This window comes from Trachurus japonicus, chromosome 19, assembly GCF_045865225.1.
Source record: "Trachurus japonicus isolate A0001 chromosome 19, Traja_1.0".
Classification (NCBI taxonomy): domain Eukaryota; kingdom Metazoa; phylum Chordata; class Actinopteri; order Carangiformes; family Carangidae; genus Trachurus; species Trachurus japonicus.
The window spans coordinates 5,893,919-5,912,849 of NC_140925.1; the positions used below are offsets into that span (position 1 = coordinate 5,893,919).

At 41.8% G+C, this 18,931-nt stretch overlaps 1 long non-coding RNA gene across 1 annotated transcript in view; it reads right to left on the reverse strand.

Moving 5' to 3' along the window:
- Positions 1-2,267: 2,267 nt before the first annotated feature.
- LOC146967240 (uncharacterized) overlaps positions 2,268-18,931 on the reverse strand; it is a 58,071-nt gene continuing 41,407 nt past the window's right edge. The window contains exon 4 of the long non-coding RNA XR_015034441.1: positions 2,268-2,494. This is a non-coding gene — a long non-coding RNA (uncharacterized LOC146967240). The remainder of the gene's footprint in view (positions 2,495-18,931) is intronic.

An 18,931-nucleotide genomic window follows, 5' to 3' on the forward strand; every position in this document is an offset into this window, starting at 1 on the left:
TTCATTTTTGCAGGAAGGAAAATAACAGAAAAACATGAGGCTGAGCATCGTCCGACAGTTTGTCTCTCCGCTGCTTATTTTCTGTTAGGATGTCAGATTTACAACGTAGGCTTCAAATATCTCATTCTAAACATCTAAATGTTACTTTTATGAAACGAGACAATATGATTACGACAGTCTTGGTCTACTTAAAGGGTACATATTATGGAAATATCACTTTTTGAAGGCTCTTTAACATATATTTAGATGTTTGTCTTGCCTTGAATTGACAAAAATCTGTAGCCTGTTTTCAGGCTCCCTAGGTTGAAATCTATGTGGTTTTATGAACTGTTCCCTCAGTTGTCTTCCAGTGATGTAACTAGTTTTTGAATTTGCATAATACCACCCCTACCTGTACCAGTAGAAGGGGCGGGGCAAGCAGTGGTTCATTTGCATTTAAAGGGACAGGCACTGAAACCAGCCGCTCTGAACAGAGCTGTTTAGAGAGGATGAAAAGAGCTGTGATGTTTGATCCTTGAAGTATTTTGACCAAAGCATGTTACAGACATGTCTTTAAGACACCTGGGCACTATTTTACTTTGTGGAAAAGGAGCAGAATATGTCTCCTTTAAAGCTTAAAATAAAGAGGTTTGCTTCAGCACCCACATAGTTCTTTTGAATATCATGGAATAAAACGTGATGGCAGGAAGCAAGACTAAAGCCTCAGTGCAGTAGGCGACCTCGAAGTAGACGCCAAGAACTAATCTGTTGTTGTGAGACAAAGTGGTGATCAGGTAAAAGAAAGCATGCAGGAATACATACTCTTGCACAGTTTTTTTTCTCACAAAGCCATCCAGACTCTCAACAAACACACACAGTAATTCCACAACTCCATACCCCCATATACACCACCACTTCCTAGCACATGCACAGCCACTTTAACCCACGTAACCTGCCATGTTGTATTCGTCTCCTTATCTTCTTTTAACCTACCTCGTCCTTTGTTTTTGTGCTGTATGTGGGGTTTTTTTTGTTTTTTTTTCTGTGTTCCTGCTCTTATAATGTGTGTGATTCTAAGTATGTATGCCACCATTGTGATGGGCAGTTGCCATTTCATTGTATTTTAATGCAGTGACAATAAATGTCAATGTCAATGTCAATTTATTTATATAGCACATTTCATATGGCAAGCATAAACTCAATGTGCTTCATGATAAAAGCAAGATGCAATACATGTGAGTACATATTAAAACAAAAAGTTAGTGCATATTAAAACAGAAGCCAATGTGTTAAGACAAACAAACAAACAAAAAACTAATTAAAAGCTTGCGAGAACAGGTATGTTTTAAGATTACGCTTAAAAGAAGATGTTGTTGGAGATGAGTTCAATGGGCAGAGAGTTCCATAGTGTTGGACCATAATAACTGAAAGCACCTTGAGCTGATTTTGAATGTATACGTGGTATATTGAGAAGAGATTTACATGAGGATCTGAGGTATCTGTCAGGTGTATATTGGGTGAGCATGTCAGAAACATAGGGAGGGGCAGCACTGTTAAGAGATTTAAAAACAATAAGTAAAATTTTAAAATCAATTCTGTATTTGACTGGGAGCCAGTTGAGAGACTTTAAAACCGGACTGATGTGATCGTACCTGTGTGTTTTTGATAGAATTCTGGCTGCAGCATTTTGAATGAGTTGAAGTTTATTAAGTGAGTGGTTTGATAATCCGGGGAAAAGAGCGTTACAGTAGTCTAAGCGGCTAGAAATGAATGCATGAACCAGTTTTTCCGAGTCTGATACAGATAAAAGTGATCTAACTTTAGAAATGTTCCGTAGATGATAAAAGGCAGTTTTGGAAATAAAAGAGATGTGCTTTTGGAAGTTAAGGTCTTCGTCGAAAATCACACCTAGGTTTCTGACGTGTTCACTGGATTTCACAGAAGATGAAGACAGTAACGACGAGACCTGGTGCCTCAGTGCCTTTGGGCCTCTTACTCTTACTCTTACATAGCGATGCCAGGCGATGCTGCTGAGCTCAGGCCTACACGCTTCTCCGTAGGGGGACAGCAGTCACTGAGGGGGGGCCCGGGGTCGGCGGAGATTAAACACAGTGGGACCAGATATTTCAGATGATAATATGTTAAAATATTACCACAGAAAAACCATCTAAGTGGTTTGATCCCACTGAGGTTAAGAAGAGAAATGTCTCTTCAGAGTCGGGCATTGTGAATGTCAGTGATACTTAGATGCCTAAGATGTTTAAAATATTACATGTGAATGCGCTAAATTGCTTCTCGAGCCCAAAGGACACTTGAGGCTGTATCCCATCATACCTTTAAGTGGCCTTCATCTCTTTTCAAGCAGCTATAGAAGCATCTTGATCGCCTGTGTTTTGGCTCCTGGGCTCCTCTGCATACTAATGCTGCTGTTTGAGGGAACGTACAGCCTCCAGATTCCCACTGCTCCTGCCTTTCTTCTGCTGCCAAGCGGGGTGCCATCTCTCTCACACACGGGCTGTGAGTGCACGAGAGTGTGAGTGACAAGAGGGGGAAAGGGAAGGAAGGGAGAGAGAGAGAGAGCATGATAACAGACAACCATGTCCGCCTAATCTGCGTGCATGTATTACTATACATGCACAGTGTACTAGAAGGCATCGTGTCCAAGTCTGGTTTCCCTCTGCAATGCGTCAGGATCCCACATTGCGAACCCGAGCTCCTGGCAGCACTTAGAAGGCCCCGTATGATCTGCAAAAACGTGCCCCCCAACACATGCCAGCCATACCGCCGGGGAGCTGGCAAGGGTCTGGAGCAAATTCTGAATATTTCTGGTCCATCAAAGTGTGTGTATGTGTGTGAGAGAGAAGGAGAGAGACATGGTGGTGGGGTTTTATAAGGAGATCGCTTCAGTCTATAGCCGTGCTGGTCCCACAGGAGAAAACATGTTCATATACAGATACGCTCCCTGGAACACACACACAGCATTGTTCCTCCACTGTTGGGAGAGATTTGACATTATGGATGTTTACCTCAGTGAATGAGGTCACGTTTTCATCCAGTCTGTTTGTTTGTTTGTTTGTTTGTTTATTAACGGGATTAAGACAAAAAAACTACTGAACAGACTGGGATAAAGAATAAGCCAGAGAGGAAGCGCTAACGCTAATTCTTTGGCAGATTCATCTTCATGGAGGTCAGAAGTCATGTTTCAATATTTTCATCAGTTTCTCAGTAAATACATTTTGGATCTTGATGTAAAAAGAAAAGAAGACACAATTTGGTGCGGATCCAAACATGTTTCCTTTGAAAGAAGAAAAAGATGTCGTCCATCTGTGAGAATTCTTCTCTATTCATGAAATTAGGGACAACACAAACAGCCACCAAAAACTACACACTGGATGGTTTCTTTGACACATCGAACGGCCTGCTGAGATGTTGTTACATTAGTTTAGCAGCAGTTTGTCAACGACTGGACGGAGAAACAAGTTGTGAAGATGGAAGACAAAACTCTTCCATCACACTGAGCGTGAACCCCGGAGCGGCATCGGCTCCGTCACGTCCCCCTCACTTTGATTTTGACTGACGTCTTGGCTCCACGAACGCTGCTTGTCAGAATCTGTTCAGTTTATGCACATCACTTCGCCGTCTCTTAAAACGTGTTCAAAAGCGGCTCGTCTGTTTGTTGTTCACACACATGCGAGTCAAAGGATTCAACTCTGCAGCAGCTGAAAGTGTTTGTCAAACTGGAACATACTGAGGGGTTTGGATTGGATTGGTCCAACAGAACAAGATATTACCTTTATTAAAGGGGAATTGCTGTTTTTTACAATCTGGACCTTATTTCTAGCATAAAATATGATCATTTACATTTAATAACAGTTAACCCCGGACTCAGAGGGGAGTAGCACTAGCATATCATAACAAAATATTGGTGAAATGAACGAGTTTTGCGGCAGATAATGTGTTATTTAGAGGCTGCATTCCGGTGCCCTATAGACTCGCATTATACGGATATACGCGATCCTCGGCTGGATCTAATTTGGTCGGAATGACTTGTAATGACACCAAAGTTATCTGGGTGAGTAAATGAATGACGTATTTTATGCTAGAAATAAGGTCCAGATTGTAAAAAAAAAAAAAAAAGGCAATTCCCCTTTAAGATGATCAATTCATCAAAACTAGGAAAAAAAACTATATTTTTCAGGTTTCTAGTCTGTTCGAAATCACAGCTTTAAGGCCCTTACACACCGGGGGCATGACGAATAAAAGACACGAAATTGCAAAATATTCAGCGGCGAATATTTTGCATCAAAACCATTCATACCGGCGGGCGGCGGCAATGCGAATATACGTGACAATTACTAACCAAGATCTGGCTTTGCATCAGGTGGTTCTTTGCCTACATGTCACACTTTAAAACCGGATAACACACACCTACATGTTGATTACCCCTCACGTATTCAACAGCGGTTTGTTTACATTAGCCAAACCTGCTGCGTCTTGTTACCAACTCTACTACAGTACCTCCAACACAGCAAATCAAAAAAAAAGATGTCATATTTTCACTGCATAACAATCATGGCGTGTGAAAACACCATAAAAAAAATATTGACGAGTGAATTACTTGCAGGACAAACACGTCCCCGGTGTGTAGTAGGGGCCTTTATATAACTAGGGATGCCATGACTTTGAACAAAATAACACACCTGCTTATGATTTCTCCATAACCACGTATGCATCAAAAAACCCATGCATAAAGTTTGCAGAGACAGCAGCACTCAGTAACACATGTTTAAGCCTTCAGCTCTCTGTGATGAGTATTTCCTGTTTATATATTCATGAAACAAACAGTTCACAAAGACAAAAATGCCCCCGAACACACAGTTACTGCACTACATGTAAATCACTCATCATATTCACACCAACACTCCAAGAAAAAAAAAGAAACAAAAACAAGGTCCACATTGATTTGACGCCACAAGGATCAAAGCGCTGCAGGTGCAGAGGATTTACCACAGCGAGGAGGCTGGTAAGTCCTGCTCGATATTCATGGCCAAGGAGAAGAAAATGAGCACATGTCCTCCTCCAATAGAGACTTCCTGCCTCCATGTTCACAGCAGCCGGGAAATGGATCAGAAAAATCCTCCCGTGTTCGTCCTAAGCCGCCCCGACGCTGGTAAACCAGCTGGCTCGCTCCAGAGGAGGGGATCTGTGTCTGAACCTTTGAGATGTTTGTCTTCAAAATCTCATTATGCAAAGTTGTTGAAGGTTTGTTTGGTGTGTGTTTTTTTTTTCTTTTTGGAGGATGTCGAGTCACGACTTGTGCTAATAGTGATGGCTCACAGCCTGTTTGTATGAGAGCTGCACCCACAGGTGTCAGGATTAGGCAAAGAGAAACAAAACTCAAAGGAGAAATAGATTATAAAGTTGTATTTTCAAGATCGTTTTACAACTACATCGTATGAGAATAAAATAATCATGTGTCATCCATTATTTAGGAGCACAACACTTGTTTTTGTGAGGGAAATGACAAAGATAAAACTATATTTTCCTATATATTATGTTTTATTCTCATGACTTCTTGCTCCTAAAGTTGTGAATTTATTGTCACATTGCCTTTTCTTCATTTATTCTAAAATTAGATTTCCCTTAAGACCTTTCTATCATGATTCTGTAACTATTGGTCTTTACTTTATAGAGTAAAGTGGCTTTCAGGTGTAATTTACAGTAGATGGCATAACACATTGTCATTATTATTTATCATTAACGATTATTATCACCACTACTGAGCTGCGAAGCACTTGACTTTCTATTCATCTAGAAAATATGATATAATGACAATAATGACAGTAATAAAGAGCCACTGTGTAGCGCGTGAGGTCCGTACTGAGGCGCTGGTTCAGATGTAACAGCGTTTTTGTTTCTCTGCTGCTCACAGGTGATGGAGAGAAACCATTTTCCATAGTTTGCGCGAATGTGTCAGGTGAAAACGAGGGGGGGTCACTGTTCATCGATTTCCGCTTGTTGTGGAGTCTCTTTATAGTCGGAGTGCTGGAGCTCGGCCAGAGAACAAAGCGCCGGCCCTGGTACACGGCATTACATTCATTTTGGCAGATGCTTTTATCCAAACGACTCACAATTTTCACATCAGCGTGCTATTTGGGCTTTGGCGTTTATCTCAAGGACTCTTCAAGCAACCTTGCGGTTAATGGCCGACCTCCTCCACCAGCTGAGGACAGCCGTTCTTGCTCCTCTTCTTCCTGCAAGTGTCACCTGAGCGGAAAGGAGAGCGCCGGGGAAATCTTGCTGAAACATCTGACGCGACCTCTCGACTCCGCTTTTAATCTCTTCCTCCGTTGAACAGCCAGGTCAACACCACGATGAGAGCGCTGCGACGTAATCACCGTTTTCTCCCTCAAAAAAAAAAAAAAAGGTCTGAAGCCCTCTGCAACATGATGAAGCTGTTGTGTTACACGTGGGCTGTCACTCATTCACCAAGACCTCTATGAGCCTTTGTGTTGAAGATAATGGAGGATGTGCTGGCACGGTGATTGCTGAGGACCTGGCAGTCAGACATAATAGAGCCCTGGGAGAGATGGGTTAGTTTGTACTGGAGTGGCCTTGATTGAAAACTGTTTTCAGGAGCTGGAAGCAGCATCCGTTATTCAGTACAAAGTGTAATGCATCTATCAGTGTTGACAGTTGGCGAGGCGTTCAGGGCCGCCATTCCCCGGTCTGCAAATCCTACTGAGACCCCGATCAAAAAGGAAAGACAAAAAAAAAAAAAACTTGCCTTCATACTGATGCCTCAATCCCAATTTTTCTTTTATCTGATGTGGACACTGAGGTTTAACTTGCAGGTAAAGAACAGGATAATTCATGCTTATCGACCCAAAAACTCAAAACTAAACAGTTAATTTAACATACAAGGTTAAAACGTTCAGTCCAGTCACACTCCACAGCTTCAATCCCACTCAAATCACAGTAAACAAGTAAATCTGAGTGGGTGTTTTGGGTTTGCTGAGGCACTTACACTCGGGGTATTTGTGAGTAGTCAAGTGCCCACTCGTGATGAATTTTCAGTAATTGCCACAGCGCCCAAGCACCCATTAAAGCTGCAGGCATGTGGAAGTCTATCAGAGCTCACAGCAACACACTTGGTTAATAAGGGCTTTAGTTGGCGCCTGAAAATACAAACAGTGCACACAGAAAGATGTGCTGGGACAAATAAAATAAATCGTAACAAATATAACCAATCAGATATTACTGAGAATAACATTTAAAAATTTGTAATTTAGGAGCTGAGAGGAGAAAAATAAAGTAAAGATTTAAAATGAAGTTGTCGGCATAGAAAATACACACAGATAAAATAATGATCTGGGTTTTGCTGTAACTGTGTCATATTTAGTCTTCAATAATAACATTCACTCTAAAAACCAACATTAAAGGAGACATATTATGCCTTTTTTCCCACAAATTAAAATAGTTCCCAGGTGACTTAAAGACATTTCTGTGACATGCTGTGGTCAAAATACCCCAAGGATCAAACATCACAGCTCTTTTCATCCTCTCAAAACAACCCTGTTCAGAACGGCTGGTTTCAGTGCCTGTCCCTTTAAATGCAAATGAACCACTGCTAGCCCCGCCCCTTCTACTGGTACCTGGTAGGGGTGGTATTATGCAAATTCGCAAACTAATTACTAACAGCTCGTAAAACCACATGGATTTCAGCCTAAGGAGTCTGAAAATTACAGATTTTTTGGTTGATTCTCACATTTTGGGGGCCGGAAAGTGTTAAAGAGTGTATAAAAAGTTAAAAAGTGATGTCCCCTTTAAGTCACAGACTTCAGCTTCTTCACATTCAGACTCATCTGAACTGATGTGATGCAGCAGACTGTGGTGAATTCTGGGATACAGCTCACTCCCGAGTCGACTCCCCCGTGTTGGCGTTGTTTGGGAAGCAGAGGAAATGTGTGATACCATCTATGTAAAACCATCCACATCAGTGTAACTGTCTTCAGAATAAATAAATACTCCACCGCAGAGACACGGTTTACTGGGAGCCCGGGGTTTTTTTTGTCCAGCTGGCAGCCGAGCACTAACTGGCACTTAATTAGCTATCTAGCTCACTATGCTAGCTGGCTACTGTTGTCATGTTCCTGGGTTGCTTTCCAACTGGCCCCACAGGCGCTCACATTGTGCCATCCTCCCGACACCAGATGAATTCACAGATGAATGTTTCCTGTGCAGGAGCCACATTTGGGGAGATATTTTATAACATGTTTTTATTTTTAAGTACATCACTAACACTGTGCCATATGCATTAATTCCTCTTTTTATGTCAAATATAACAACAAACATTTAAATTTCTAGTGCATGTGAACAGGACCATCTGTGAAAGAAAAACTAGGAATAAAAACCAACAACGTGTGGCCACTAAATACCTATAAATAATTTATGAATGTGCCTTGTTAAGTCCTTATTAAAGAGGGAACATCATTAAGAGATAGTCTGACTCTTTAAAACAGCACAAACTTGACACAAGTGAGATTTTAGAGCAGCAGAAGACGGCCACTTTTTCGTGTCCCTGTTTGGCGTCTAACAGGAAGCTTTTACCACATGTCACTTCCCTTTGCTCCCCCGTCGCTCCTGTCTGTGTCAAATAAAAGTAAAATAGATTAAAAGATAATCTTGGGAGAGGAGATGTGATGCAACAGAGGCAGTGATCTCTCCTCAAAAAAACTCACAGGACGTCTGAGGGGAAGCAAACTTTTGCTCGCTCACCTCTGGCTGCTGTCGACGCAGCCCCAGGAGCTCGTACGGCGCCTTATCGTGTCGCATGCCTGGTAGCACAGCTGTCAGAAACCTCATCTACGACCCGGAGCCAAAACAAACACAGCCTGTGCCGTGGTTTTGCCGTGCGCCCGCTCCCCCCCCACCCTCTCTCTCCCCCCAATAAGATGTCTCTTATTCCACACAAGCCTGAGAAAACAAGACACTGAGAGCTGGAGCCCGGAGAAGCTGCAGAGGTATGCGAGCAGCAAGAATGCAAGCTCTTATTTCTCATGTGTGCTGCTGCCAAACTAAATGTCTTTGTTGTTGGGAAGTGTTCCCTTGTTTAGCTCTCAGCGAATCCAACTGAGATTTAATTTATTATCTTCAAATATACCATGTAATGAGCACTTTGGGCAAAAATAAGCAGACGGAGGAGTGTGAATGCCAAATGCAAGAGAATCTACACCAGGAAGGCAAAGCAGTGCTCTGTGGGATGATGTACTTATTTCCACGGCCGACATGAGGAGCAAGGCGACGACATGGCAGCTGCTAATACGTTTCTAATCGCCTGTATCTACAGCAGCATGGGGTTGAACTTCACACATTATGCTGAGGTTATTAAAGAAACCACAGGGGGGCAAACGAGATATGAAATTACTATTAAAGCGATTAAATTACTTTATTATGAGTATGCGGGCCACATTTTTCAAAGACTTCAAAATTTTTTTACGAGAATAAAGTCATAATATTTTTTACCTGCTGTTTTAGAGGTGGAAAGTTGTTAAAATGAAGGCCGTAGAGCATAATATTAAAGTCCCCCTAAAGAGGTATTTTAAAATTTGTAAAAATGCTATATGACTATTTTTTGATTAAAATTGCTTTCACACAAAAAAGTTGTTTAAAGGGACAACGAGGAGTTTTGGAAAAGCAAAGCGTTTTCACACTACATTTATGAGCCTCCGCGCGCACCGTGAAATTCTTTGACCTCGCCACGAAACCGAAAGTAAAGAAACGCTGGTCGGCTCGACCAGCATTTCCGCCACCACTAATAATAACAAAATAACGATAGAGACAAAACAATATATTTATCGAAAATGGGCCCATTAACAAGTGTGGGTAGCGTAGATTCATCCACATTAACGTGAGACTTTTTTATAACCAAATAGAAACTCCTCGTTGTCCCTTTAAAAAAAACTCTCAAAGAGGCTAAAAACACGTCTACTATTTCTCCCTCATTGAAAAATCCAGGTTCTATGAATATTCATGAGTATGCAAATGCGTCATGATTTGCGTCCGCCCACCACCGCTGCCTGGTCTGGGTTGCTCGGTAACAGCGGTGCGCGTCAGCGGGGGCAGGGGAGACGGAAAGGTGATGTCAAAACATGCCGCTCGGCCACTTCAACCAACGGTACTATTTTCAAACATCTAGCTGTGGAGGTAGATGTGAAGTGTCACCATCACAGTCAACAACAGCGCACAGTGAGATTGGCCTCTGAGCCGCTGCTGCTGCTGTGAGACATGGAGCTCTAGGCGCTCGCGTTCAGCGGCCAAGCCCAGAGTCACTCGGTAACAGCTGTGCGCATCAGCATGGCTACCTCTCGCGGCAATATTGGCGATATTATTCACTTCAGCCTTACAGTACATATTTGAGCCAGAGTCTCGCTCAGACTCTGAGGAGGAACCTACATCTGCAAGTCGCCTAACGCCCAAACACAGAGCAAGTCTCTGCCATCACTGTCTAACTTTAACATTACTCTCGCATTCTAGCCTGTGCATATTATGTAAATGAGATGCAAAAGAATCAGCGGGATTGGTTGCTAGAGATTCTGTCGTATTAATCCTCACTGAAAAACTGAATCCAATTTTTTCAGACTCTGGTTTTGAAACCGCATTTTCAAATCTAAAATGCTCAGTTATGGCGTGCATTAGCAACTTTGCTGCTAAAATGCCTTGTAGCAGAACCCAAACACTACACAGACATGTTAATAATTTCAAAAAATCTATTTTGGTTTAGGGTGTTCTTAAGTTGTACTTCAGTATAGGTTTCACAAACAAGGAGATACTTAATCAGCACCACATTATCATCAGTATCAGGACTTTGAAAAGAATAATCTATTCCGCAGAAAGAACTGGACGGGCTTGGAGGAAATCGTTGCTTTTTTCTCATAGAATTGCCACTTTATTCTCATAATATGATGACTTTATTCTCGTACTATTATGACTATTCTTAAAGTGTGTGAGAAAAAAAATGTTTTCAATGTGGCCGTAATACTCGTTATACTACTACGTTATACTTTGTTTTGGATGTAATACTCGGAAAGAAAAATTGAGGGGAAACTCCTGCAGCACAGGGCAGTGAGTCTCCGCTGGCATTTCAGGACACGGTGACATTGGACTGTCCACTGAGGGCCGGCCTCCTCCGTGTGCACGGCCCTGAGAAATAAAGGATCAGCGGTTCGGGGCAGGTGTGTTAACAGGTCGTGTCTGTGCACAGCGCGATGCGACCCGATGCCCCGCGGAGCACATCTACCCTTCTTCTGCTCACTCGAGCGTTGCTGTTTTTGCTTCTTTTTTGTCCACTGGTCCAAAACTCACTTACTCACTCACTTCCCTTTCATGCTTCTGCACCTGGAAAAACTTTTTTATACACCTCCAAAAAGAATTATAACATGTTCCCTTGTAAATCTTTTGCACAACCAGCAGCACTTTAGATTTTAATTATGCATTAATGATGTAGGAAATGCACTTATAAAAATGAAGCAGCTCAAGGTCCAGGATGAGAAATAATTACCGCGCTGTTGGATGATAAATGTCAGCAGAGGGGGACAAACATATAATCTACTATTCCAGTCTTGTCCACGGAGTCCGCTCCACCCGACTATGTGGGGGCCTTAAGTCGGTTGCTTGCTTGTTTTGTGCACATAGTTAGAAAAAGACTGAATGTGTTTTTTCTTTGTTTCTTAGATAATGTCTTTTTGCTGTAGTTTCAACCTCAGCAAGGTTAAAAACAGAATTATTTTAATTGTTATAAGCTAAGTGATTTGATTTTGGTTTCTGCATTTTGAGCCGAAAGTATAAAGGCCCTAAGACAAAATGCTTTCAAAACTTTCATGTTTAAGAGATACTGTAATAAAAAAAGAACTAGAGAGATTGGTAAATTCATTCTTTGTGAAGCAAAACAGTCTAACACATTATCTCCAATGTTTGCAGTCAAATTGTTTTTCATCAACAAAAATTTGTCACAGATCTTCATCGGGTAATTTTTTTTCATTTTTTTATATCGTATCGTGAGCCCTATATCATATTTCGTATCGTGAGTTGACTATTTCGTTACATCCCTACTGATTGGTCACCTTTACAATGACGTACAACTTGTAAGGATTGTGCATTTGTGGAATGAGCAACATAGCTAAATGTGTGGGTAGCATACAAAAAAAATGTGTCAAACTCCCCTGCAATATTCTCCTGTTTGTATTCACTCTTGTTCAGCGTTGCTTGTTTTGATCGGATGACTGCACTTGCCCAAAGTAACAACGAAAAAAAACAACACATATCTTTACATTTTATTTGTTTTACACTCTCAGGGTCCACTCCCAACTTGTGGAGGAAGGATGGAAGTAGGTCCCAGATCCTGGAGATATGGGAACGCCACTGGCTCCAGAATCTAATTTCGATATCTCACTGAATTGAGATTGCCTTTATATACATGTATATATATATATATACTGTATATACAGTATATTAATGATGAGGAGTTCTGTTTAGCTGTGTTGCTCATTCCACAAATGCATAACCCTTTTGTAGTTGTAAGGTGCCTAATAAGGCTTTTACAACAATATAAAATAAAACAACAACTGGTATTATGATAGAGGAGAAATGATTGACTGAAAAAAAATGTTTCCGAACTTGTGTAGTCGAGTGTATATCAGTACATTGTGCATCCTAACAGTCCTTCAACCTCATGTAAGATTTATTCCTGCTCTGTTCCCATCACAAAGGGATATATATACACACATATACATAAACCACGCTGCTCTTTACTGGCACCACTGCACTGCTCTTGGCAGAGCTTGAGTCTCCATCATACACTGTCTAAAGCTTTTCACTTTTGGCATGTACCACTAACCCTCTCTCCAATCGCATCAATGTAAAGTCAGTCTGCCAAGGAGAGAGAGGGGGGAAAAAAAGCCTTTTCTCCACTCATACATACTGTAAATGCGCCTCACTCTCATCTCCATCTTTCTATCCATCCTTCATGCAGGCTCATCTGCAATGCAGGCGTTTTCAGAGGTCGGAGGCATGCAGGGCCTCTGCTCTGGAGCAGGTCCAGTAAGCGATTAGAGGAAAGGCTGCTGAGAGCATCCCTGTGGCTAACTAATGTCCAAGTCTACATCATCTTAGTGGAGACGGAGAGTGAAAGAGGAGAAGAAATAGGAGGAGAGAAGGTCAAACGGGGGGGGTGGGCAAAAAAACGAATAGACACCTATTTACTGAATATTACCGCCAGAGGAGCATCATTCTGCATCAACATTTTTTCTCAATTTAGCAGAGTATTTACTGAGACTGTGTATGGAAATGAGCCCGGCAGCACTTCCATCTGATTTCTATGATGTGCGGTGAAATAAAACCTGACGCTGGGATGTTTGAGATGTGTCGTGCATTTTCCAGAAAAGCAATGGAGCTTGAGAGAGAAAAAGAGAGAAAGAGAGAGGGAGAGCTCTCTGCAGCTGAATGAAATATTGAAATATTATTCAAAGAGAAGTCACTTTGGGGACGTTATATCTATGGGAGAAAATATTAGTCATGCAGCCTGATGTTGTCGCCGCAGCAAAAAGATCAGTGACAACATTAAAAGGCGAGACGGAAAAAAGAAAATGGAGTAAAAAAAAAAAAACCGCAGTTAAACTTGTCACATGCTCTGCTGCAGTGTTCTTCTCTGTTATCAACAACCTGTGTTGATTTCCGATCTATTAGCTCCACTGATATGCTGCACAAAGCACTGTTGCAGATTTGACATCTGCTTTTCCCAAGGGGAGGGGGGGGCTGTGCTCCCAGCATCACTGATTAGTGATTTCACAATACACATTGTGAGGCAGAACACACCGTTTTCATCTGTGCAGCTCCTTCATCCATTATGCTGTCCCTTTGGTAAATACACCCACACACATACAAAAGCCACAATCCTTAGAAAACACCTCCTTAATTTTTCCTCCCTGACAGAAAGTTGTGTGAATGTGTCTGTGTGTGTGTGTGTGTGTGTGTGTGTGTGTGTGTGTGTGTGTGTGAAGAGCAAATAACTGCACATGTGATGTCAAGGGAAAAAATGTCTAGTGCTCCCAAACAATGGTGAAAGAGCCACACGGCTACTGTAAAGAAAAAGCCAGCCGGTCTGAAATCAAAAGAAATTTTACTCCAGAGCTTCGCTGCTTAAGAAAGACTCATTAAAACCCGGTGTTATTCTCCTCATCCGCCGTCTTCAATATCTCTACTTCTTCCCGGAGCAAAGCCCACACTGATATTTCCAGCGGGCTTTTATTGGTTTTGTTGGCGGCTCGGGCTCTACAGAGGAGGACGACGTGAGAAAATCAAAGCTCCACTGATCCGCGGTTCCACACGGAAGCCTTGGGTTTTTTTTATTGCCTCATATCACAAAGTGACCTGAGTCAGATGTCAGGGTCGGCTCATGTCCACAGGTATTCAGTGTGTGTGTGTGTGTGTGTGTAAAAAGACTAAAAGGAAGCAGAGCAACAGAAACAGACTGGAAGACTGTTTGAGAAAATACAAGTCTATTGTCGCCACTTTTATTTCCAATGATCCTCATTTCTGAGAAAAACACGCATCGTTTCCATGAGTCTGTTCTGACAGATGGCTCTACCCATGAGTCTCAGCCGTCGTTGCCATGGTGAGGAATACATTAAAAAAAAAAAAGTGCAAATTGAGAACAAAAAACTGCAAGTTTGTCTTCAAATTCAAAATTCATCCACAAACTCCTCATGAAAGCGACATTATTTATGGACGCCATATTCACTGTGTGGGGGACGTGGTGCACTTAACAATCAACAAAATGTACTGTTGATGGTTATAGCAGGTTAACCAGCTCATTTACATACAAACTCAGATTAGCAGCCACCAGTAACAAACACTAAAGAACTGATTGCCAACCCGCTGGTGGGTGGTGAAGCCGATATTGCAAGTGGGCCGACTGTGAAACGGTACAATTTCAGCGAAAAGACGTAATTATAGAACAATCAAATAAATAAAATACAAATTGGTTTTGAATGAATGTACTAAAACAAAGTTACATTGGACATGGAGAACTTGTTGTATGACTTGTTTTTGTTATTGTTTGTTCTTTCATGTTCAGAATAAACTTCCAAAATCTGATCTTCACAAATTCCATTTTTCTTATCAACGACCAAGCAAAAAAACTAAACTTAACTTCCCCTGCTTTCAGTCCAATCCTAAATACTCAGTTGTTATTATTAAAATGTAATAATAATAATAGTAATAAATTCAAAAATAAAAAGTCATTGTCTGGGCTCCAGGCTGTTACGGGGTCGGATGTGAGTCGCTGATATTATAGAGATTTTAAAGTGGGATATGAACAGGAAAAGGTTGTGAGGAAGGAAGGAAGCAGGATTTTTACTTAAGGTGGAATGGAAACCAGAGTAATACAATAACAACACAATAACAACTGGATCAGCAGAAGCTTCCACACCAGGAAAAGTTCATAAAAAGACAAATCGGTCCATTTGTAGTTTGGTGTTGGGCTAAACAGGGCTGCCAGTCAGTGTGTGTGGTGTGTGTGTGTGTGTGTGTGTGTGTGTGTGTGTATTCCCATGTGCCCGTATCTGTAATATGTCAACTTGACCACTGTGTTGGTGTGTATTGTTTGAAAGCAATGGGCCTCGGTCGCTGTTTAGCGGTAACTGAGTGGCTAAGTGGCTGACGACATCCTGCCAACTCAGCGGCAGCACAGGAAGAGGAAAGAGGTCTGGCTCCGCGGGGCCAGCGGCTACACCCCCCCCCCCCCCCCCCTTCTCCTGCTTATTAAATATTAAACATCCGTCCACATTATTGTCGATGGTGGACAAAAAATGTGAGCAAATTACAGGAATGGGCGATAGATCAACAGCCGGTGTCAGATCGATATAATCCATAATGCCCGGTAGGTAGCGCGTTGTCAAAAGCGTCAACGCCGGCTTGAAAAATAGTTGAAGATGAAAGTGAATTCTTTCTTTTTACCTGTAGGAATTATTACTCAAATAACACCACAGCTGCTTAACAGTGATGTTGAATCACCTGTCAGGTTGAGATCGTATCTCTGCTCACTTTGGTTTCTGTTTAGCAGATGCTCATTTTCATGTGGGAAAAAAAAAAAAAAAGCGTTGCCGCATCCGTTTCTCATGAATATCTAATATCGCTGTAAAGTGAAGGAAATCCCTCAACAGTTTTACAACCAGAGCCTCCGACCGAACGGGCGAGCAGCATCCTGAACGAGCATCGATTACCAGCCGGCTGATGTGTACTCATGTAGTGCATCATTTATGTCCGCCCACTCAGGCTGAAACGACGCACCTGAAAGGTCACACAGATAATGGATCAGCCGCAGCAAAACGCCGGCCGACTTAATGACAAACAGCACAGAAAAGAAACAAAAGGTAAATAAAGAGAAAGCCAAACGCATCGAGATGAATGTGGTCGGACTTCCCGCTGCTGCTTAAGATGCCGAACGTGCTGCGTTCACATCAATACTGTGTTAATCACTGCAGTGGTAAAAGAGCAGAGACGTGATGTTTTGATACAGAACTAAAACTAAAGCTGACTAACTTTGAGTTGGCAGCGATGTGGAACATTGATACTTTTAATTGTCAGTTCATTTACATTATAATTTGCACCAGTTTATTCCCTTGAATGAATTCACAGTGTTTGGTTCACGAATGTTGAGAAGAGACGTTCTCACTCTAACTACATCTGCAGGCACAGAGGAAGAAGGTTTAGTAAGAGGAAGTGAATAGATTTCTCTGAAACTGTGATTCACGCCTGTGTGGGTGTATTTGAACGTAACATAGGTACATGACTGTACATTTCAATTAAATTCTGAATGATTTTTCCTTTCCAGTCATTTTCCGGAGGAGCCTCGGCGGCTCGGTTTCCTCGGTGACCTCGGGACAGATCAGCTGTGAGCGAGGTCAGGGCCTCGACCGCTTCATTTCTCAGACTGAATACATCATCACGGCCGTGCAAGGCCTCGTTCGCTTCAAATCTTCCTCTGAGTGCAGCTGAAGAAACTTCGAAGGACGCCACTTGTTTGTCACCAACAGCCTTCACTTTCCCATAACCCACTGCAGCAGGGACCAGATCGTTCTGCACCGCACGGTTTGATCTTGTTAAGACCTGTTGTTGCATGAATACACATGTGTGATTAAGCTCCTAATTACAGGTGGCACATTAGGAATTGAACATGATTAAGGCCTGATAAAGGCTTGCAGAACGGTAAATGTTGTGAATAAATATTAGGAATGCATGATGACTTTCAGTACTGATAATAATAATACCCGATATTCGGAAAAATGACATCACACAGATCAGGACCGATAATAACGATTACTAGAGCCAATCATAATTAGGCAACATTGCCTTGATTTTGCTCATTTTCAGTCTGTGATTACAACAGTAGTAGTGTTGGTTATCTTATTGTATGAAGTCAGAGGCAGAGCGATAATGTTAAATTTGTCTTTACATACTATATCTAAACCTTTCTTAAAGGGATAGTTCAACATTTTGGCAAATTGGTTTGTTACCTTTAATAGTCGATGCAAGCTATTTTTAGAACGGCGGAGCAGAGCTGCAAGCTGCTCAGGGCTACGTTATGGAGGCTAATGGGATTTCTTGGTTTCCCTCATCAAACTCATCAAATACACAATCCAACAACTCCAAAACGCTCTGGTGGACAAGTTGTGACCTGCACATTCACCACGTTATGAGATAATAACGGAAAGTTACGTTGTAGTTTTCATTAAAGTTTAGTTGTTTTTGAAGTAAATTCAAGCAAAACCGCTGATACGCGTTTCCGTTGGGGACAGTTTTTCGGCAAGCAGTCTCTGCATTTACCTCTAAAACAACTCTGTCTCGTAACGTTCTGCTATTATCTCATAGCGTGGTGAATGTGCAGGTCACAACTTGTCCACCAGAGCGTTTTGGAGTTGTTGGATTGTGTATTTGATGAGTTTGATGAGAGAAACCAAGAAATCCCATTAGCCTCCGTAGCGTAGCTCTGAGCAGCTCGCGGCTCTGCTCCGCTGTTCTAAAAATAGCTTGCACCGACAATTAAAGGTAACGAACGTACTCCTAAAACTATAGGGATTATGGCAATGGGCCAATTTGCCAAAATGTTGAACTATCCCTTTAACCTGAGGTGTGTATATCATAGGGCTGCACGGTTATGGCCAAAATGATAATCACGATTATTTTTGTCGATATTGAAATCACGATTATTAATCACGATTATACATTATGTTAGATAAAACATGTTTTTATTGCACTTTCTATTTGAAACAAACAATAGGCTATGTGAACAAGGCTTTCAGTTCAAAATAAAACGTAAAATAAAAATAAATAATAGCCTAAAATAAAATTTACCCAAGACAAAGGGCTAGCGAAAAATAAATGCCATTGCAGAGTGCAGAGGTGTCATTCTGTACAGTAGCGTACAGATACTTGTGTAAAAAACAAAAAATAAAAAATAAATCTGGTAGAAGTAGCTGCTGATTCAACTCCTTTACTCAAATAAAAGTAAGAAAGTACAGGCTCTGAAATGTAATTTCAAAGTAGGCTATAGGTAAAAATTAATTTTTGCCATCAATGATACACAGAGATGTGTGGGCAAGAGTCTGTCTAGCATGGACCAAAGCACAGCACGGGTGGTTCAGCAGCAATTTGGAACGAATTAAAAACATTTAATGAACAGACCAAGTGTTTTCACACAGGCAGCGTCCAGCAGGTCGGCCTAGCTCAACTGTGCTGCCACCAAAACGGCCATAGATCGCCGTTACCGGCCGTTATGATCACGGTCGGAACGTTTTAATTACACAATGTAATATGTAATTAACACCAAAACGGCCACGTGGGGTGACGGGGTCTCGGTCCAGCTTCGAGACCACCCCGCAGCCCGACCTCCATC